At 38.6% G+C, this 16,060-nt stretch overlaps 1 long non-coding RNA gene across 1 annotated transcript; it reads left to right on the top strand.

The window, feature by feature from the left end:
* Positions 1–4,356: 4,356 nt before the first annotated feature.
* LOC116227296 (uncharacterized) lies at positions 4,357–15,626 on the top strand. Its single transcript, XR_004166538.2, has 5 exons — positions 4,357–4,513; positions 5,232–5,306; positions 8,987–9,043; positions 11,757–11,879; positions 15,172–15,626. It is a non-coding gene; the product is annotated as an uncharacterized LOC116227296 (long non-coding RNA).
* The last annotated feature ends 434 nt before the right edge of the window (positions 15,627–16,060 follow it).

Genomic DNA, 16,060 nt, shown 5'->3' with positions numbered 1-16,060 from the left:
ATTCTTGGTTTCAAGAGGTGATTCTTTCTGCCTTGGTTTTCAAATGGCTGATAACAAGGAAGACTGCTGCCTTATTCATGTGTGCTTGGCTAAATGACTGTACTTGTTCTTATCAGGATAGAGATTTTTGAGGACCTGGATTGATCTCAGGCTGGTGCATCCAATGAAATCATGAAAGATAAGAAGGCTAGGGTGATGTTATTGTGTTGCATTGCAGACCAGAAAAAAAAAAACTTCCTGTGACATGTTTGCTATGTCTCAAATACAAGCAATATAAGACCATTGTCACTTCTTCAAATGGATGGCTGAGGATTTGATGGATAATGCAGTTCTGTGCCAGTGGAATGGACTTCCTCTGTTTAAATAGTCCTTCCTTCATCCAAAATCTCATTATTTTCTTTCCAGAAAGTTTTGATTACAAACTTTAATTTTGATAAACTTGTTTAATTGTGAACTTTCTTGTTTACAAACTTTGGATGGTGTACCTGGAAATCTAGAAGGTGTAAAAGTAAAAAGATGCCAGAGAAAACCTTATTGCTTCTTGTTGATTCAAGACTTTGATTCATTTGGATGAGAATTCTGAGAGTGCCAGTGGGCCAGGGCTAGAACTCAGAACTGACCCAAGATCTCTTCTCTCTGTACGTCTCTTCATCTTCTGTTCTTTCCATTTTCTCCTTTCTTTTTCTGTCATAAAGTAATTGCAAGGCTCATTTTCATTTCTTATCAAGCCATACAGTTTAGCCATAGAGCTTAACACAAATTTAATTGTTAGAGTGGCAATACTTCTGGGATAACTGTAGTACAGAGATTCTCATTAAAACTGATGATTCTGTGTGGATGTGTAAGTATTGTTCTTACCTTAATTTGATCAGGGGTATTGGTGAATCTGGTCACCCCTTCCGTCCCTTTACAGGCAACGTGTGAAGTTAATTTGGTGTAGTCAGCAGGATGTCATTAGTGTTAAGAGGTCCAGAAGTTACCTCTCAGCTGTATACCAGGAAGGCTGGAAGCTGGGAAAGGTACGAGTACTGGCAAGCCCAGGCTAACTGGGAAATGTTGGTGCTTGGCTGCTCCCCTCTTATTGAGTAGTTGAAAAAGTATAGTGCACGCCTTTCCCCTCTGGGGTTATTTGGGAACAGTACAATTGTCATTATCCCAATGCTTTAGTGGAAAGAATTACTACACTTGTGAAGGAAAAAAAAAATTGCAGCCAAGGAAAAGAGAAGCCATAGCATATACTGTACTGGGAGCAGCACTGGTAACAGTCAAGAAGGAGAGGCACCTAGTTAAACAAATGAGTGCTTAAATGTTTAAATCCTTGCATGAGCAAATGAAAGCCCTGCGGACAGTGGCCTGTAACTAGGGAATGGTATAACATCATCATTTTGGCTTTTGGCATATGTCATATACAATTAGTAGAACATAATGCCCTTAAAGACCAGCCTCTACATTTGAGAGATAATAAAAGTTTATGGGATTTCTTGCAATTAGACTACACTAGTCAGTTCCAGATCTCTAAGGGAAAACAGTGTCTATCAGTAAGAGTTGAGACAGTATCAGGGCTAATGCAAGCTCAAGTGATCTAACAGGTTTCAAAGGATAATAACATCAGGATGTGAAACTGTGATTTTGCTATTTGCCCAAATTTTTTCAATCAAGTAAAGGAAACTACTGCTAGAGTGGTCCAAGAATGGGTGTGAAATACAGGAATCCAGTGGATTTTTCATATCTCACATAACCCCCAGGCTAATGATACTACTGAATGTACTAATGGCCTTTTGAAACAGGCACTGAGAAGCTGCATCCTTACTTCCTGGAAAAAAAGGAAACTAAAGACACTGTAAGCTGGCTCCACTTTTCAAGACAACCAGTCTTAGGGGAAAGACCATTGGATCAATACCCAATGAATAGTCCCAATGTTTTAACCACTTATGCAGGTCCAACTGTGATAGAATTGTTCCGTCTGTTTTATTACATGCTAAATAAGTTTTTATAGGTATGTTTACTGTTGTGTATTTTCCACCAAAGAAATTGTTATGAAATTGGTGGTGGTGGTTCCACATTTTCATGAACCTACCAAATGCTACTGTTATTATCAGCTTGCATATAACTTCTGCCACCATACAGAAAGTTCTAAATAAACACAGGACAAAAACCTCTCCACCATGCAGCTGCTGTTTCAAAATGCTTCACAGCAGCTGAGTTATGAAGAGTTTTAAAGAGGGATAATGAAGTACCTTTGCAGGTATTTCTAAAGTGCTCTTCCCTAGATACCATAAAGGTATTTGTTTAAAACAGCTGGATGATGGAAGCTAATGTGAAGTGGATGGGAAAAGACTGAGCTCCTGTTATACCAGAATGGGTATTACAGTAGATGTTCTGCTGAATGCAACTTAGTTTGATGCTTTTATATAAGATAGAGATTAAGGGGTTGCATAGAGGCGCAGCGTAGTCAGCATGGTGGGTCACTAAAATGTTCTTTACTTCAGTGCTCTGTGTTTGTATCACTAGAGCAGAATTGATTTTTGTCAGAGCAGTACAAGAACAGTTTTACAGAGATAGCCCAAAATCTGGCAGCCAGGCCAATATGTAAGGAAAACTGGCATCCTGAAAATATCTTCTGGATTACTTCTGCATAACTTAAAGCAAAACTACTGTAAAAAACCTTATCTTCTGAAACATCTTTTGAGAAATAGTCTGGAAAGAAATAGTCCTTAACTGTAGAGTGGCTTCTTTTTCTCTGCATAAGTCATCTGTAATGCCTTTGCTCAGCGATTCTTATTTCTACCAAGCATCTCTACTACTTGCAGTGGGCAGTAAAATAATTGGTTTTGATTCATCAATCACACCTTTTACTTTTTAAGTGTTTTTAATTAGCTTTCTGATACTGTTAGTGTGGGAACAAAACTATAATCAACAATGTAAATCAAATAAAAAGTGATGTTTTGCCACTTAACCTTCTCATTGAGGAAACAATGCTGCGAGGTTAACTTTTTTCTTTTTGTAAGTACTATGGGAAGGAATTCAGATTTTCATTGGCTACTACCTGTCTTAGAATCATAGAATGGCTTAGACCTGGAGGGACCTTAAAGATGATCCTGTTCCAACCCCCTGCTGTAGGTAGGATTGACAACCACTAAATGAGACACCAGATCAGGCTGCTCAGGACTCAATTCAACCCAGCCCTGAATGCCTCCAGGGATGTTTATAATAACAGCAGCCTTGCTATTAACAGATACTGCCTTATGTTGTGATTACACAGGATATCTTAAGAAATCAGTAAACCAATCAATGTCACAGGATGTGTTTAAAGTGAGAAGGTAGAAATACCACTGCTAGCTGGAGAAAGGGCTACGGCTATAGGAAGAGGTAATATTTTAATATAGAAAGTCCATTTTAATAACCATGTTCTCAAATAAAGGAGCAGAGGTGTCAGGGCAATTCAGTGTTACTATGGTTTAATAGTTGGCACAAAAATACTGCCATTTTCATGCCTATTGTAAGTTACTTTATAATCTTCTGTGGTCTCTTTACTGCTGGATATTGCCTCAGCAAATGCTGGCACAGAACTGTGGTAGTTCAGTATGAATCATGAAGGTGGAAGTGTTGTCAGAGGATTATGGAGTTGAAAAACAAACGCTCTTTGAGGAAATGTCTCTAGGAGTTGGGAGAAACATAACTTTCATAATGTCAGGAAGGCTCTTACAAAGAAATTCTTAAAATAGCCATCTTTTGGATGTAGACTAAAGTTTCAGTATATACTCGATACTAGTTCTGTGGAAAAAAAGATTTGTCCAATCTCTAACAAGATGCACTTTTTTCCTTGTATTTCTTAAACCTACAATCACTATATAAATACTGTGGATGTAGCAATTAGAAGTATGAAGTCCTTGAGGAACTTAGCTAATTCTACACCCCTTCAAATGAAATTTAACACCTAGCCTTCTAAACCTACTGATTTGCAGTAGGTGAAAGGAATCACTTACACAAGCATGTCCATGCAGGCTGCATGTGACCTGGCACAGCTCATGCTGTGGCAACCCCCCTCTCCATCCTGTACTTCTCCTCATGCCTTATTTGTGTCATCATTTTTTTTTTTTATAATATGTCTGTCTGTAAACAATTGCTTTCAAGGATGAAGTACAAGAAGAGTGAAATATCATCAAAAGTCTGGTGAACACCTCAAGAACTCACTAAGGATTGCAATCACTCCTGTTGAACCAGACAGATGTATTAGTTTCAGAACAACAAGGACAAACTTATGGTTTTCTTGCTTTTCTAAAAAATGCTTTAGTATGAAATTGCAATGGCTTGGGCTATGACCTGGCAATTCCAATGGTTGAGCACCAGGTAAGAAGGCTAACCCAGGAGCTCAGGTACAAGCAATGAAGCTGAGTGACCAGCAGGAGTGGAGCCTGGATCCACTCCTCACCCTCATTTAAGGGTTAGCAGCTAAGGGAGCAGCTTGTTTCTGGATGGAGGTCACACCCCTCTTGAGCTGTCATCAGAAGGGGTGAGCCATTTTCCTTTTTTATCTGCTATTGCTCCATAGTGTTTGTATGCCATTAGAAGTTTGTATGTCACTATCATCTTCTTTTGCTGTGTAGAAATATATGTAATGAAGAAGTTTTGCTAGTTATGTACATAAAATATATAATATAATTAATGTGCAACCCAAGGGTGTTCTTCTTCACTTAATACAGGATAGACTAGCTATAAGGTTGTACAATTACGTACTTGCTGAAGTGAAATGCTTACAAAACAATAGAAAACATTAAATGAATTCCAGACTCTTCCCGCTTTACAAGCTTAGAAAAATATTAATTTTAAACTAGCACAACTAGAGTGTTCAAAAGCACTCTTACACACAGTCATTGTTGTCTGTCTATAACCTCTCACTGACATTTCAGCTGCAAACCTTTTTCAAAGTGGGTAAGGAACTGATTAACGGTGTAGGTTTATAGAGACAAACTCAAGTCAATTAAGTCCCGGGAGGGTCCATCAATTAGTGTCAGTCAGGAAAGCCTTTTTTCACTTAAATTAATGTAATGGAAGATAGCACTCATTTAAGGTTCAAGAAACTTCTGCCATGCAAAAATATGTCCTTTTACAATAAAAATCTTATAGCCACTGAAATGCTTATTCTTCCAAAACAAGCATGAATAATATTGTTTTATTAGCTTATGAATTTTTGTCTCTTTCATGCTGGCTTATAATAATGATAACCACAGGCTTTTGGACTGGGTGATATGAGGAGAAGAAATTGCTCAATTCTGGTGCAGTAAGTCCAGCTAAGTGTTTTGAAGGTAAGTTTCGAATCATTGGATGTATTGTGAGAGCTATCAAACTGATTCTCTCTTGAAAACCATATGCGATAGAGAGAATTGTTTTAAATCTGTTGATTGCTAAATAGGAGGCTTGATTTGTCACCTTCTCGTGCATCAATCAGATGAAACCTTGCAAATGATGTAGGAAATTAGTCTCATAGTGTGGAGGTGAGAAGCACCTAACAATAACCCTTCAAAATTCTTGGAAACGAGGCTCCATTTTTAAAAGTTCATTTTTATTTTCTTATTGCTCACTTTTGGAAGATATTCTGTATAGGGAAGATTGTATTCTGATTTGAAAGATCATTGCCATGAAGAGGGTGCTTGAAGGACAGTTGTAGGTTTTGCCTTCTCCTGTTCATCCCTTCCCATAGGGATGGGAGGTTCCTGAGTTCCTCCACACAAATACTGCTGATCATCACATACTGGCCAGTAGACCTAAGGTGCCTGTCCTATCAGTTGGACTTCAGTATACAAAAACTTTGCTATTCTCAGGAATGCTTTTTTTGTTACAATGCTAGCCTCAAAGACACAAATCACTGTATGCTGATTACTGAGGCTATGAGTATACCCTTTTCTTAGGGCAGATATTGTGTTTTCCATTTCTTGGGGGACACTTCATTTTTGGAGTATGTATCATTTTATTGAACCGTTTTGCACTGAAAGTGTTTCTTATGTATATTGCATTCCATGCTGCAGCCTGTGGCTAAGGCGCATATTAGTAAGCATATTGCTATTGATTTTACATTGTCTTCCTTTCCATGTGCATATGAAGATGAAATTTGTTTCCAGTCTGTCCCTTACAGTGATCTGTTTGACTCTGTGGTTTGTGAAAACTGATTGTGCTTTTGATGCATGGGGAGAAAAAAATGATTTTTATTATGGGATCATTCATGACTTGGTGAGCTACAGAGTGCCAGAAACTATCAGGGGCTGGTGATTTGTTACAAAAGGAAATAGCTAGGTTTTGGGTACGTGAGATAGTCTGAGTAAGGAAATGGTGATGCAGAAACAGAGCTGACCTGTGGTGGTTGCTGGGGATGAGTTGGGTGATGCCTGAAACCCAAGATGAGACCAAAAGCCACCCAAGCTCATGTGATTTACTCAAAAAACATTGAGTTAATGTCTGTCACCTCAGGCCCTTAGTGCCTGCAGTCATGTAAACATGGTTCTCATGCAATGCTCCCAACGATGTTAACACATGTAGTGTTTTCTACACAGCTGTTCGACTATGGAAGTTAAGTATTACACAGCTATCATAAAAACATTTTTTTAATTAGCTGCTTCTTCATCACTGTATTTAATTACAAACACTTTGCCACAGGGAGTGTTTACATCTTGTAACCTCTGAATACAGAAGCTATAACGCAGCAATCTAGACGTGTAAAATGGCACGAAGGGCTAGAAGTTATTTCACATTGAGATCTGTATTAATTTCTCACATCACAGAGTGAGACCTGAAGAAACACTGCTGAAGAACTTCTGATGCAAAATGTCAAGGCTCCATATGTGACTGAAGTATAGCATATATTTGTCACAAAGGCTTTCAAGAAATCATGTTAATAGGAGACCACTATTACCTAGTAGACTGAGTCACTTATTAATTTATTGCCAGGTAAAAATTCTATTCATATTAGAGTTCATAATTCATATTTCCTTCATTTCTTTAAGCAGTGTTTGTCACAACTGCATGATGGATGATGGTCCTTTAGCTTTTATATTATATAAACAAAAACAGTTCTTCCACAGCTTTATGTTCAGACTTTAATAGTTAGTGACTGTCTGGTAAGCATTATCTAAGTAAGAGAATGGATAAATAAGTACAATGGTACCAAACATACAATATAATATGAAAATTTCTCCTTCTGAGATACACAGGAGTGAATCTATTGTCTTTTAGAAAATGTGGATTACTCCTCTTGCTCCAGTGTAACTTGGTGATCTGCAAGTAAGAAACACAGCCAAATACATGGCTGTGCATGCACTGATTCAAATATATAACTATTTTTAACCATATTTGAGGGAGAATGTAGAAATGACTGCTTACTACTTCTTGATTTTTTTGCAAGGTTTCTGAATGCTTAAGAATAATATTGGCCATAATTTCAATCTATTTTTACCAGCATGTTTTCTGTTCAGAGGTAGGAGGTATCTGTGCTTTTTAAAAAAAAAAAAGTCAGAAAAACCCACACAGAATATTTCTTGGTTTGAAACTTCCATTTTAAATAGTGGCTGCAGAGGAGATTTTGGAAACCTATGGACTTTCTGATAGGGCTTCCGGGCAATAGCCAGGCATAGCACTGATTATTCAGGAGTCTGAAATACAAGGAGTCCAGTGGGCTTTTCCTTTTGCTTGTGATTTAAGATATGCGGTGGTGTACTGGTGTCATTACTCACAATTTAGAGAGCGCAGGTGGAAAAATGTGAATGTAGAAAGTGTTAACTTCAAGATGTGCTTCCCAAAGCCAGCATTAGGGGGGTCCTGTTAGTCTTGCATTGAGGTGGCAGAAAAGGAAGGAAAAGCACTGCTGTGGAAGTGATTTCCCAACCCCAGAAGGCATTTTCACCTCCACTGACAGCTATTATTAGGCACGGTGTCTCTGAAGCTGCAGAAACAAGCAATCCTCTCGGCAGCCCTATCTGTCTGTAAAAGGTGTGTGGTCTCTGCTGTTCCCAAGCCCTAAGCACCAGGTTGGGAAGCTGTGTTGTGATGAATGTGTTTTCCTTACTCCCTTAGGCACCCTTTCAGGGTATTCAAAGCACAAATAGCTCCACTTTCAGGTTCTCTTGTTAAGGAGAAACACTTTGAAAATCTACATATAAGCAAGAAAGGAGAGTTTAAGTAATTTGGGAACAAAGATGTTTTAGCAACATTCGTTAAGTATCTTGGCTCTGCTTGGCTACATACTCCTCTAAATAAAGGGGTTTGCTTCTCTCCCTCCTAAGCTTAAGTATGAGTACGATTTCACACACTAGCCAACCTATTAGCTAAGTTCATTATCCTCGATTCATTTGAGATACATTTCAATGCTACTTGAATTTGTTGGTCCTCCGTGAGGTATTGACACTTTGAGAGTAGCTTGTTCAGATAGGGAGTGTCCTAGATGCAGCTATTTAACCTGTTGCCATCAGGGAGTGTGAGACCTTCCCAAATAGAACCAGAGCTCAGTTTGCCTCCCTCAGAGGATGCCGTTGCTCATTCCTCAGTGCTTTTGACAAATGAATGAAAACTATCCATTTTGTTATTTTCCTGCAGGGGTCAGTGGGGGCATCTTTATCCTAGCCCTTTCTCTTATGTCTCTCTTATTAAAGAGTTTTGGAGGTTGTTTTCTATTTAGCTGCTGATGGACTGTAGAATTTTAGTTTTCCTTGGTGTCACCTAGTGAAGAAAACTTACCTATTTTGTAAATGACTTTCAGAAGTAACCAGCAGTTACAGATGTTTCACTGGCTTTCTCTGAGATAATTACTTTAATGACAAGTGCTAAACATCTGTAATATGCCAAATCACCATCAGAAGTGATTACATTTTGGATGATAGTTGGCGTTTCCTACCTGTAGTGAATGAAACATTAAACTTAGGAAATTATCTGACTATGGCGTTCACCTTCTCATCTCTGTATTTCTTATCTTGGATGACAACTTGTGTTTGCATTTCAGTGGTGGAAGTCTCCAAATGAGATGAGTGCTAAGAAGTGAGGTGCTCATGTTCAGCTGGTAAGTGGAGTGGGTTTTGCATCGTATACGAGATTAAGTTATCTTGTAAACCTCTGGTTAGGAGGAAAATTGTATTTGGTATGATGTTCTATTGAGCTAATGACTATTCTGAGGGGATTCTGACAAGAAGTAATAGCACTTTTAGTTAAGGTAACTGCTTGAGATTAACAAGAAGGTGTGTGAGTCTTTCTGAGCGGTGAAGTTATCTTGGAGCAGAAATGTGGCTCACCATGTGAATGCAAACATGTAGGTAAGGGATTTGGCCATGAATGCTGCGGGGGGGGGGGGGGGTAGGTTTCTTTTTTTTCTTTTTTTAATTTTCATTTTATTAAATATAGAAAAAATTGATAACAGCAACAGTCACTGGAAGTTCTGATTGAAACTTTTGATAGTGTAGACTTGGCAGTCTGTATATTGGATATAGTTGTTCCATAATTCTTATGGAACAAATACTAACAAAGTAGGAAAATTGTATTTTCAGAAAGCTTTTTCCAATTTTCCATTTTTTGTTTGTAAATGTCTCAAAATAGACAGTAACAACCCTCAAAACCAGCCTTTGTTGGAATAATATTTCACTAAAGCTGAGTTTATTTGTTAAAATATTTCAAATCAGAATGTCTAGGTTTCAATAACTATATTTCACTCCTTAAGAGTCACTTAATATCTGTACTACTTCAGTTTTGCACCAAAATGTCCCATGTAATCAATTTCTCATTAAAAAGATCAACCTTTTAGGCCACTGCTGTTGTCTAGTAGTTTAAAACAGAGCTCATCCTTAAACCATTTGAAATAATCAAAAAATTGAGCTCCTGCATTGCACAAGATCTGGCTTTAAAGCTACAGCACATCTTGTTCTACTCTCACATTATGTACCCTTCTCTGATTCAACAACCAAAGCAGAGTGGCAAATAAAATCTGCTTCAGCCTGCAGTAGCTTGTTTCAGAACTGCAATTTGATTCAGGAAACTCTTTGTTTCTCTTTTGCAAGAATAGCGAAGGATCTGCTGAGGCTCCAGCACCCTTCACCTTTTCCTACTGTCCTCCTAAAAATAAAAAGGTAGTTGTCTCACGTTATAGCTGTTGGCTCACTGTGTTGCAACATCTGTGCTTTGGCGTGGAGCTGTATGCATGCATGGGTTGACCTGCTCCAAAGAGCTGGAGGTCAGGAACTCATCCTGAAGGAGCTGGGCAGTGGTGAAAGGAAAGTGCATTGCAGAAACAAAGGAAATGTATTAAGAACAGTGTTTATAAGCACTCGTTTCACTGGCTGCTTCACTTGTTCCTTCATCTCTCGCTTTCCTGTATGCTGTTTGTTTTACGTAGTGGTGTTGGCGCTGTGCAGAATTCTGATGAGGGAGCATGAAACCACTGTTGTGGCTTTTTTCCAGCATGTGGAAGAGAACATCTGTCAGTATTCAACTTGCTGTGCCTAGTTACCTGTGGTAACTTCTTCCTTCAGCAGATGAATGTGATGGGCTAATTAGGGATGAAATCCAGGACTATCACAAACCAGCACTGCAGATCTGGCATTCATCAGTGTTATGAGTGTGGCATGCTTACAGTGTAGCAGGGGTCACAGAAGTTCAGACAGGTCAGCACTGGGCTTACTTGGAGTGTGTTTGGAGCAAGATGGGCTAGTGACAATGCTTTCTAAGTTCGTGAGCAGGCGGGTGTGATTAAATGTATGGTGAGTCATTTCCAGTGATTGCAATGCATCTGTAGTGTAGATCTGTTTAAAAAAAAAAAAAAAAAAAAAAATAGAAATCCTGTATTTCTGAGGCTTCTTGAGTTTGCCGAGATGTGCAAGTTCACTTTAAAGCAGGCAGGCAGTAGTTTGGATGCTCCTCAATGGCATTGAGCACAGAGTAGATTTGTATATGGTGGAGAGCAAATGGTAGATGTCTAGGCAGATGGTAACCAAAAATCTCAGATAAACCTAAAGAATCCTTGTCTTTCAAAAGGACAGAAACATTTATCACTCCTCCTGGTATCTGTCTAACAAAGGACTTCTCTGGGGTCATCCAGCACAAATCTTTCTAGTTGCTATGTGAGCACGTTCACCACCTGCTACATTTTAATAGATTCACTTCCCTCTGTAAGTGAACATGCTTTGTTCCATGGGTTTGCTTCAGAGGTTATCTGTAAATGTCTGAAATGTTGAAATTAACAGAAGGTTTCCTGTGTGTGAAAAACTTCTTACAGGTTAGTCCAGATTAGGAGGGGAAGGGAAAATGTGCAGTGGGAGGCTTCACTGACAGGGAGGTTTAGCACCAGGATGTCTCCAGCATTTTGGAAATGCCTAGTTACACACATCTACAGCTGTTCCTGAGGCAAATCAATATGACAGTACTCAAATCAGAAATTTTCTTCAGGTGAAGCAATAAGGAACTGTGGTAATAACTTGAAGTCAATGGGTAACACAGGTGGGAAAACTGGTTTCTTGAGAGCTACTCTAGGAAATAATTTTTCCTTAAAGAGAACAAATTACACTTAATTCTGCAACTGCTTCTATCTATGATGATTTCAATCCATGCAATGACACTGCGCAGGAGGACACAGTAGCAAGAATTATTCCATAATCTTCTTAAAAGCAATTGAAGAGCTGGTTCTGATAAGTGTATTTCTCCTACTTCTGTGAAATCCAGTGTGATCGTATGCAACTTCTGTATAAGGCAACTTCAATGTATTTCTTCCTCTTTTTTTCTTATGAAAGACAAATTGTCATTCCTATCGAGTACTCATGCTTGAGCTACAGAAGGCATTTGACATCGCTGGACTTTAAAGCTCTTTTTGAGGAGTATCACAACCCAGCCTTGAGAGATCTGCGGTTTTGGAGGTGAGAAAGGCAACCACACAGAATGCTTTTAAGAATGGCTTTGAGGATATGAAAAGCTAATAACAAGCACATCCACCTCCCTGGCAGGTGGATGTGGAGGAAGAGTAGCTGTCAGCAGACTTCTTTTTCCTGTTTCCCAAAGTATGTTTCATTATGACTACTGTTTATCAAGAAAACACTTTGAAAATGACAAATGCCAGAGTAACCTGGAAACCTGCTGAACTTTTCTGGTCCTTGAATAAATGTTTGACTTTTCAACAGAAGGGTATTTGAATGCTGTAGACAGATCTTCATTCAAGCAAATGGATGTAGATGGAGAGGAAGGAAAGGGCTGATTTGTAAATAGATTTTAAATATCGTTGATGCTTACCTCTTGCCATAGGGCGTATCTGCATAATCTTAACAGAAGAGGTGAGTAATGCTGTACTGTACTCACAGCTGAGTGAGAGATGCACCTGCTTCTCTATCAAAAGTGCAGATTTTCAAGGTTTTCTTCTCAGTGTCAGACCTCTGTACCCCTTCTTGGTTTGTAATTCAAGGCTATACTTGTAGGGGAAGTGTATTCATCTTTCTTAATGGGCTTGCATAGATCTGTAAGTCTTAGTGGGAGTTATAAATGGTCTTTGAAGGAAAAATATCCCTTTAATGTTGTATTGTAGCTTCAAGTCTCAGTGCACAGCAGGACCTGTACATGTATGTGTATACGGTGCCTGAGGGGCATGGCTTTGAAACACTTTATTACTTGGACAAAAAAAGGGTTGTGACCTGTCTCGCTGCTTTGTATTAGGGTTGTAATATTTGTGAAGAAGAGAAGGAAAGCACTGCTCACATTTTACTTCAGAAGTTTGGTCTCATTAAAACTGAAAGATGCTGTAACGACCAATCACTGGTTCATGGAGTAACACTGATAGGAGAAAGTGGCAGATGAGCTTCAAGAGAACTCATCTAGATTGAGTCTAACATCTCAGCCCGAATTTAGGATAAGATTAAAAATAAAAAACAGAACAATAGCCTTCATCTTATCCATTCTTTTTTGTTTCAGAGGAAAATGTCTGTAGATGACATGTAATACTGATCTATTCAAACTTCATTGGTATTTTATATTTCTTACTGCAAACACTTTGAGTCTGGTATTTTTTTCTGTACAGCTTGTCTTCTGTTTGTTTTTTGTTGCTTTGTTACTGGTTGATCTCCTGTTACTTGTGATTTTTTTCAAACTTGTAGTGTTTCAGATATTTAAGAGGTAACTTGATTTCATGAGGTAGTGAGTAAAGATGAAGTGAAGGAGAGGTAACAAAGAAAGGGCTGCATATTTTCTGCTTTATGTTGTCGTGAATGAGATCTGCTCTGAGCACCAGGAGCAACATTGCCACAGATCAGCACACTACATAGGTAACACTATTCTTTTCAGCTGGGCAAATTTGCCCCTATAGTGGTTTGATTGTCAGAAAATGACATTCCGCTACAGATTGTGATGTACTCAATGTTTCAATTACAGTGGGGACTGTTATTTTATTAAATACTTTGTGTTCTAGAAGTCTGAAACACTATTTGGCTCAAACTGCTGCAGAAAGGCTGCTTCTTTATTATGACTATTACATTTTCCTCCTGCATGAGGTATAAGTGGTACCACTACTGCTCAGGTTGGAAGTGAATTGAAGTTGATGATAAATGCAGCATTCCCAGCAATTTGTAGCTAGCTTTGTCCCTGCTGGTCCAAAGAAGGAAGCTATGCAGTTGCTCAGCTGCAGTGACTGTAACTAATGAGGTAGCCAAAGCCCCTTATCTCAGCTGATAAATCCTCATCTCCTTATATCTGTCTTCAGCATTGTCACTTCAGTGCTTGGCTCTGCTGCTAGGTTTCTTTCAGAAGCAGGAGGTAACAACATCAGACTTGCTGAGCACAGTAACTATATGCAGCATTTAAAGCAAAACAACCTTCACAGAAATGTCTCCAACTTAAAATAACTGTTCCCAGTCCTCTAGCAAAATGCTACTCTATTGTCAGCTTACTACTGCGGGACCACTCAGGTGACTGTATTTGTGAAAATCTCTTGCACTTCATATCTTAGTCCTATAAGGTACTATTCTACTACCCCAGATGAAAATACAAAACAATATGATGTCTAGAAAAGAACTCCTGTAGGAAGCCTCCAGAAACATCTTCTCATTTTATCAACTCAAAGATAATAGCTTGAACGTTTTGTATACTTCATAATTTCATTCAGGCTGTATTTCAAAGTTTGCTTACAAAACTGAAGAGAATTTATTTGTTAAGGTGTATCTGACATCTTGCCTTACTGAAGCGTGTCTGCTTTGCATGTCTCTATCAGTGTCAGAAATACCTGTTTTTGTTGACTGGCATACTTTGTTTTCAAGAGATTCATGTAGTCTATCTTCATGATATTTTGTCATTTTTATTTACTGTTCTAATACACATCTAGCTGTAGAAGTCTGATCTTTAATTCTTTGGATGCTCCTTCCACCTTCTTTGCTATGAATTGGTGCTGTTGCCCTTGCCAGGTCCCCGAGGATTTCTCTGTCCTCAGAGTTCTCAGAGATAATTGCTAATGGTTCTTAGATGGCTTAAGTTAATTCCTTGAGTACTTGAAAGTGTCCCTAAAATTTGACTGCATTCAGCTTGAATATTCTTCATCCTGTCCTTTTCGTATTCCTGCCCTACACTTTTATCTCCTTGATAAAATTAATTGTTTAAGTATCTGACTGTAATTAACCTTCTTAGTGAAAACTGAATTCAGAAAGTCTTTGGGTACTTGAGCTTTTCTGCAATTCTGTTACTTGTTTGACTAAAACAAGTGAACTTGATGGTTCTTCATCTTCTGTTACAGATAATGCATTTATAGTCCTCCTTATTTACATTAATAGCTAGTTATAACTTGCTTTGTGTTATTGCCTTTTCAGTTCAATTCTTACATACTTGTGCTATTCTTTTACACTTGCTCTTAATTATATTTCCACTTCCAGTGTAATTCACTTTAAAAATGGTTTCCTTTTGATTATCTGGATTATTAGAGGTACTGAATCTTTTTAATTCTGTTTTATCTGCATCAGGATTATTTGATATTGTGTTTTTAATTGTCTGTACTTCATCTATCAGGTCTCTTGCGCTTTTCTTTAGAGCTGTATTTTATAATCCCCAGGGACTATCTTGATTATTCCTCCAAAATTGCTGACATTCCCATTTTTTAATATATACTTTCCTCATGTTTTGTTTAGGATTACGAATACAATTGTGTTGTGAATATTTACTTCACGTTTTTCTTATTTCTAGGGGGTGCCAATTGTAGGTGTGCAGAAATAATGGCGTGACTCAAGACTGCTTTGACAGGCAAATCCATCTGCAGTCTGGGCATACCTATTTATTGCCTGGAAAAAAAAAGTTGAACCATCTGTGTAAGAAAAAAACAATTCACACAAGTTCCTAACATAAATAAGCACACACAAAGTATGGAAAACTGTTCTACAGATTCAAGTTTGACAGCTTGTTCAGTGCAGCATTACATAGTAAAATTGCTCTGTAAAGGGATTAGATGTTTTGTCTGTTTCACTTTTTATTGGATGCTCAAGGTGGTTATTTAGTCTGCATTTACTACGTGTTATGTATTGGTTACATGCAGGTACTGCCCAGTTATGCCTGACCAACTCCTCTTTGCTGTGGCTGTTCCTCTCTCCTTCCTTCCATACCACTCTCCCCACCTTGGAAGCCTCAGACATCCAAGCCAGTGCTATTTCAGTAACTGCAGCTATGCCACTGAATTGTAACTTTCATTTTATGTTGGGAAACTAATCTGAGAGGTGCCTAATGATCCTAGGAGAAGGATCTCCCAGCACAGCATAATCTAATGGATATTTAGAGTGGCAATCTAGCACGGACAACAAATGAAGCAGTGCTGGAAATCCATGGTTGCAACAGCAGCTCAAATTTAAAATGTTTCTGCTCCCTGTATCTGCATTTCACACAGCTATCAGCATCAGCTTATTCTGTAAGCTTAGCTGGCTCTTCTTTTCCTCCTCAAAATCCCTCCCAGAAGCTCCTTGCTGCAGCCCTGTTTGCCAATTAGCCTCTGCCTCTGTTGTGTGCAGCAGTACCTTTTTGTTCCATCCGTGGAACAAACTGCCTTGTGCTTCTGTTGCTTGCAAGGGAGAGTCTTTGGCCTCCT

The sequence above is a fragment of the Phasianus colchicus genome, chromosome 7 (assembly GCF_987193195.1).
Source record: "Phasianus colchicus chromosome 7, bPhaCol1.hap1.1, whole genome shotgun sequence".
In the NCBI taxonomy this organism is placed as follows: Eukaryota; Metazoa; Chordata; class Aves; order Galliformes; family Phasianidae; genus Phasianus; species Phasianus colchicus.
The sequence above is the reverse complement of the archived record's forward strand: the minus strand, read 5'-3'. Positions and strand labels throughout refer to the sequence as shown.